Source organism: Electrophorus electricus, chromosome 17, assembly GCF_013358815.1.
Source record: "Electrophorus electricus isolate fEleEle1 chromosome 17, fEleEle1.pri, whole genome shotgun sequence".
Taxonomy (NCBI): Eukaryota; Metazoa; Chordata; class Actinopteri; order Gymnotiformes; family Gymnotidae; genus Electrophorus; species Electrophorus electricus.
The window spans coordinates 4,646,794-4,652,825 of record NC_049551.1 but is presented as its reverse complement, the minus strand read 5'-3'; positions in this window follow the sequence as shown (position 1 = coordinate 4,652,825).

Genomic DNA, 6,032 nt, shown 5'->3' with positions numbered 1-6,032 from the left:
CCTGCAGACAGAGGAGACGGTAATCCTCCCACAGACCACACTGCCACACCGCAGACTGAGTTGCACACACAAACACCACACAGCTTCCCTGGCCATCTTGCTGAAGACAGTTAAAGTGCTGACCTTGTCTCGCACAGGATGTGCAAACAGAAAACCGGTTTCAAAACAGCGTTTGGATGTCTGAAATCACTCTCTAATCCATTCTGCCGGTGGCACAGACCTGACTGGGCAGCCTCTGTGCCAGAGTGGGCACCAAACACAGGTTAAAAAAGAAAAGAAAAGAAAAGCCGGATGTTCTAAAGCAGTGGCTAGTTCCTAAAATACACCATCATGCACTCCTAATCTTTTATTCAAATTCTGGCCTAAAAATAGACTATGCAGCACACACACAAAAAGCGAGCGAGACGAGCGTCATCCCTGCGGGAAACTGCAAAAATCAAGGCCAGGCACAGATTCAAACAGCCACACAGCGAAGCTCAAACACGCATCCGAAATCCCAAAGCTATTAGTTCAACTCCTCTCTCTTCCCCCTCGTGATGGAACAAACAGGAAGACAGAATTATTCTAACTGAAGACATATGCAAACCAGATCCCAAGCTTGAATTAAAGCCATGTTTGTTAACTCACTCCTCGTGGTCCGCCAGACAGTTCCAAGTTTATGTTCTAACCTAATGAGTTGGGAATGGTTAGAGCAAAACTGTGGAACAGGTGTCAGGTGGGTCCTATGAACTGGGTTGAGAAACAACGGATTAAAGCAACAAAAAGAAGTTCAAAAGCTAACACACACACACACGCACACACTCTCTATGTGGTCATCTTAGATCAGGGTTTGGATAGATTATTCAAACAAAAAGGGCAGAAAGAACAGAAATAAATATTATGGTATTGCTGGGAACATACAGTATGCCAAAGGCCAAATCTATGCAATGCCAGACACTATGTAATGTATTTACTTTAGAATACTGAAAGCATTACAAACCTAAACATTCTCTTCAGATCTCTCCTTCTCTGTCGCACAAACACACACCTCTTCAAAAAATAAACACGCAAAACATACACACCTAAACAGAGCCCTAATGCCTCCAGGCATTCTATTCTCTGCCAATGTGCCACCTTTCCAATTATAGGCTCTAATCACTGCCCAGGTCTGACGAGCTCCAAGACAGACGCAGCTCCCGCCAGGACCTGATAACGGAAAGCAATTACAGAAATAACTTCAGTGCACAGCCAGAGTACAGACGATGACGGCCAGAGTGCCGTCGGGCTAGCGCTAGCGAGCTACCCAGCACCAACCGGATAATGAATAATGTGCGCGCACGCACGCACACACACACACACACACACACACACACACACACACACACACACACACACACACACACACACACACACACACACACACACACACACACACACACACGCGGCCACCCCAGCCAGGATTAAGAAGGATCCTAATTTGTTGCCATTGTTGCACTAGAGGCAAGAGACCCAGTAAGGCAAGGGGGTGTGAGTCACACCCACTGAATTGATATACAGGAGATGTGTGAGTAGAAATGTGGAGGGATAAGAGGAGGATTGGGGAGCAGAGCTCATAACCCTTGACCCGGCACAAAGCCCTCCTCCTCTTCCAAAGACGACCAGCAGATTGCTTCACAGCAAAATGTGTTTGTCTCTCAGACAAGCACCCACACACGCACACACACACACACACACACACACACACACACACACACACACGTTCAGCTATCGAACGCCTTGAGTTTCCACAGTCAGATTTGTCAGACTAGGGCTGGAGCTAAACTCTGCAGGGAGCGGTTGATCTCCAGGACCAGACTTGGCCACCTCTGCCCTGAACCCCTAAATAAATATGATCACTCTAAAAGCTGCAGGAGCTCGTAGTTAAAAAGACTGCCCCCGCCCCGGTGATTCACAGTAACATCCAAGATGTTCCATATGTGCCTCAGCAGGACACAATCCACTCCATCATCCTTCCTGTCAGCTCCTCCATCGTGCAGCCAGCCATCTGCATGGACACTGCTGTCAAAGCAGGAGATTTAAATAACTGCTATTCAAATCCGTGGCTAAGAGGGCCACTGGCCTGCCAGTCGTGCAGGACACGAACGGAGTTGCGTCACTGAGAGATGCATTGAAAAAGAGACAGGCCCGCTGACAGCCAAGCCAAGTACGCTCTAAGCCCATTATCTGAAAGGGCCTTCTTCAAAATTCCACTTCCTGTTGAACTATGGAAAGAATGCCCTGTAAAGTCAAAGTCTCAGAGTCACACACATTTGGCAAGTGCACTTGGAATCTCCGCCGCTATTTACAGCTGAGCTGGGGGTACAGTGGCTGTCTTTAAAGTAAAGAGGGCACATTCTGCAGGGATCCGTACGGCAGCAGGCCTGCCTGTCACAATGCAGAACACACTCACCGCATCTGAATTACTCACTTCTTTTTGTTTTTGTTTTTATTCTACCGGTTTCCATCAAGTAGCTCTGATTCATGCAGCAGCGAACTCTCAGCACTCCCACAGCTGAACTTAACCTTTCATAACGGTTACGCTTACTGCTTAGAGCAGTGAGCTCGAACGCCTGGAGATTACTCTTCTACAAACTAAGAGCTATCGATTAGCATGGCTGATTCACTGACAGGTGGGCAGAGGTCAGATCGCACTAAGGTTCAGTTCCTGTCTGGAGGTCTGCCAAATCCCTTCGGGATCAAAGGTCAAACTCTGTAGTTACTGTGGCAAGCCACTGGCCCTAAGGAGAAGTCTAGTAACATGATAAACTACAAATTGGTCTTTTTTGATGCCATGCTAATATTACAGTATATCTTCTGTTGTTTGATACATTAAAAAATGTATAAACCTTTAAAGAAAAGTACATTTTTGGTGACAGATGAATTATCACCCAAATAAACAGACTTCATTAATTTTACAATTTAACTTTACTTATGTAAAATAAACTTTACTCCGGACCATCTTCTTTGTCTTCCTTTAATGTGCATACCACCATAATCTATTAAAGAAAACCACCAGACATCACCAGTTTCACCTGCTAAAAACACAAAGATGTAGACAAATTCAGCTCATACGTCAAAAGAGACGTTTAACGAGAGATGAGGTTCAGACACATGGCAAACTCACCACTGTACAAGCTCAGTGTTACCATTAAATGTCAAACTTCTCAGACAGAGTCAGCACACACCTAAGACACCTTTGTACCATTCACGTCCACATAAACACTGGACAGAGAGCAAGGAGTTGATCACTAGAGTCGTGGGATTTGCAGGCCTCTGCAACAGCACAGCCTCCCACCTATAAACAGCTATAAACAGCCAGCCGAGAGAGGACTTCTCAGGCAATAAATGTTTCCTGCTAACTCGGTCCAGACTGAAGCTCACACCCATTGCTCAGTGCTCCCAGGCAAAATTATGCACATGTCGAGGGTGAAAGGTCAGGTCCGGGGGGGGGGGGAGCCGGTTGTTTGTAGGAGGGCAATGTTCAAGCTCTAGATGACCGTGCCGTGGCCATGCGTGGCATCTAACCCCCATGACCTTAGACATCTAACTCCAAAAAGAGGTTTATGTGAAATGAGGCCTGGAAATGCCACGGCTTTGAACGCAATGCAAGAACAGGAATTCAAACCCAGATGAGGTGAAATACTAGAACATATTTGACCGGTTCAAGTCAGATTCCCGAAGGACCTCCAATGCTGCCATTTCCTGTGACCATCTAGGTCGGGAGCAGACTATTTAAGTGGCTTCTCTGAGAGACTGCATGGGTTAGACACAGTTCTTGTCACTGATACTACCTGAAGTCATCCAGGTTTTTTTTTAAGCGTAGTAGCATTGGTAGTGATGTAGCTTTAGGCAAGTTTAGCCCAAAACCTCCCACGTCCCTCCGACCCCCACCCCAGCGCTCCGGGAGACCAGACTGGGCTGTTGTTGAAAAACAAAAGCCCGGTGACCCCCCGGGAGAAGATAATCACTGTCTACCAGATGAACAGCGAAGAACGTGCATCAGGAAGAGTGTCTAGCGCTCGCGGGATGTAGCCAGCAAACCTCTTAGGACTGACTGAAGGGGATTTCTGTGAAAGGTGGGAGGTGCTTTGATTCTAAATCAGGACTCTTCGGGAGAAAGAGCTTTTTGTGCTCAGGCAGCTAGTTAGAACAAAGAAATATATAGTCTAAATAGAGAAAACAGATAAATAGATAAACATTCTGAGATTTCAGTCCACATTTGAAACTTTGATTGTCCAGAGTTCTTTCAAGGTAGTTATTAAAAAATCTTCACGTAATGACAAACTGTATCATCATATATATTGCTCAGTACTGACTGTACTCTCAAGACTGGTCTGTTTAGATATGAGTCAGCAATCTTGATCACTATTTACTGTTTTCCAAAGTAGCTCTACAAAACGAGGCTGATGATGAAAAAGCCGGGACAAAGGAAGGACTTAGCCTCGAGTATAAAGAAGCTTGCATGTACAATGATGAGCTGAGAAGCCTGAACTGCAATCTCACAGCAATCCACAGCACCCTTTAGGTCAGTAACTACGGTAACTAAACAATAAGGTGGTTGCATGCAGCTGATGGGACAACACAAGGCTTCATTCTTAGCTTAACAAGATAGGACTGGGTTTAAACAATCACACCCCACTGTAGAATAGATTTATATCTTTTAGTATTGAAACCCAAACCACCTTACATTTAACCAGGCAACGTGTTCAGCTACTAAAAACCTTTTAAACACTTTTGACACGGGGACGTGGTCTGTCATCTGGGGCTTGTGCCCACTGGAAGTTTCCTTCATTATTCACAGCAAGCCTTTATCTGGGCTTTTTGAATTATCCCGCTTCACTGACTGCATAAGCCTCTGGTAATTTGACAATTGTAACTCCTTAGAAATAATTCTAGACATTAACCCACTTCTACATGAAAAACCACATATATCTGAACACATATACAACCAGAGACATATATATTAACGTGTAATAACATTATTTACATCTCTTTTCTGGACTCCATCATGTTTTCTTGGCTTCGTCTATTGCTTGGTTTGAATGATAATCATCAAACCAAGCATTGCAGGTCGCTGTCTCTGGGGACTTGGCCTCTTATCAAAAACACAGGGATTTTCATCTCCGGTGAAGAGGAAGCTGAAAATGCCAGATTTCTTCACGTAGGAGCCTGCCAAATTACGAGGGAAAAGGGTCTCGGAGCATGTCATTTCAGAAGGAATGCACCAGCACCCCATGCCAGCTGGCCAGCAGCAGGCGCAGCTGTTTAATAGCTGCTTCAAATATAAAGTCAGATGTCAAAAACACAACCACCCACTTCCAATCATATTCATGGGGAAAAATGATGACTTCAGTTTGCTGGCAAAGGGTAGAAATCTCTGACGAGACCGAAGGCTGGCTATTTCCCTTAAGCAATGAGCATTTTAAAAGGCATGAAAATGAAACAAGAGTTAGCAAACAAATATGTCACAATGTACAGATCATTTACAGTTTAGTTTCAGTAATTATAAATGGGTGGCAAACAACATTTTATCCCTTTATGAGTCTGAAGCACTGAGGCTTTCTAAGTGCCCATAACAAAACCTTTACAACGTACATGCTATACAAGACATATGGACCTGAAAGTAGAAATCTTAAATTTAACTTTACCTTTTCTGTATAAAAGTTGCCACTTTTATTAACTTTTTTATTGCCTTTTTAATGAAACGTGCAGCATAAATATACTTTGCCTTTCGGAAGAGTCGAAAAATTAAAGCTTACCGGGCCTAGGCATCAATTTTGTTTGAAAAGTTCACCATCTAGTGGTGTGAAACAGTAATTACAGAGCTCCTCTAAATCAGCTTCCTAAGCACGGCATTCAATATTGGAGTCCAGGGACGCCTTTCCCTCATCATTGCGTTCTCTCTTTTAATGTGACTCAGCTCAGAAGCAATTATTTGTTATTAGAAAGTACACCAACCATCCTCAAAGGCATCATTTGCTGAAAGCTTATCCAAAACAAACATTCCAACAAAA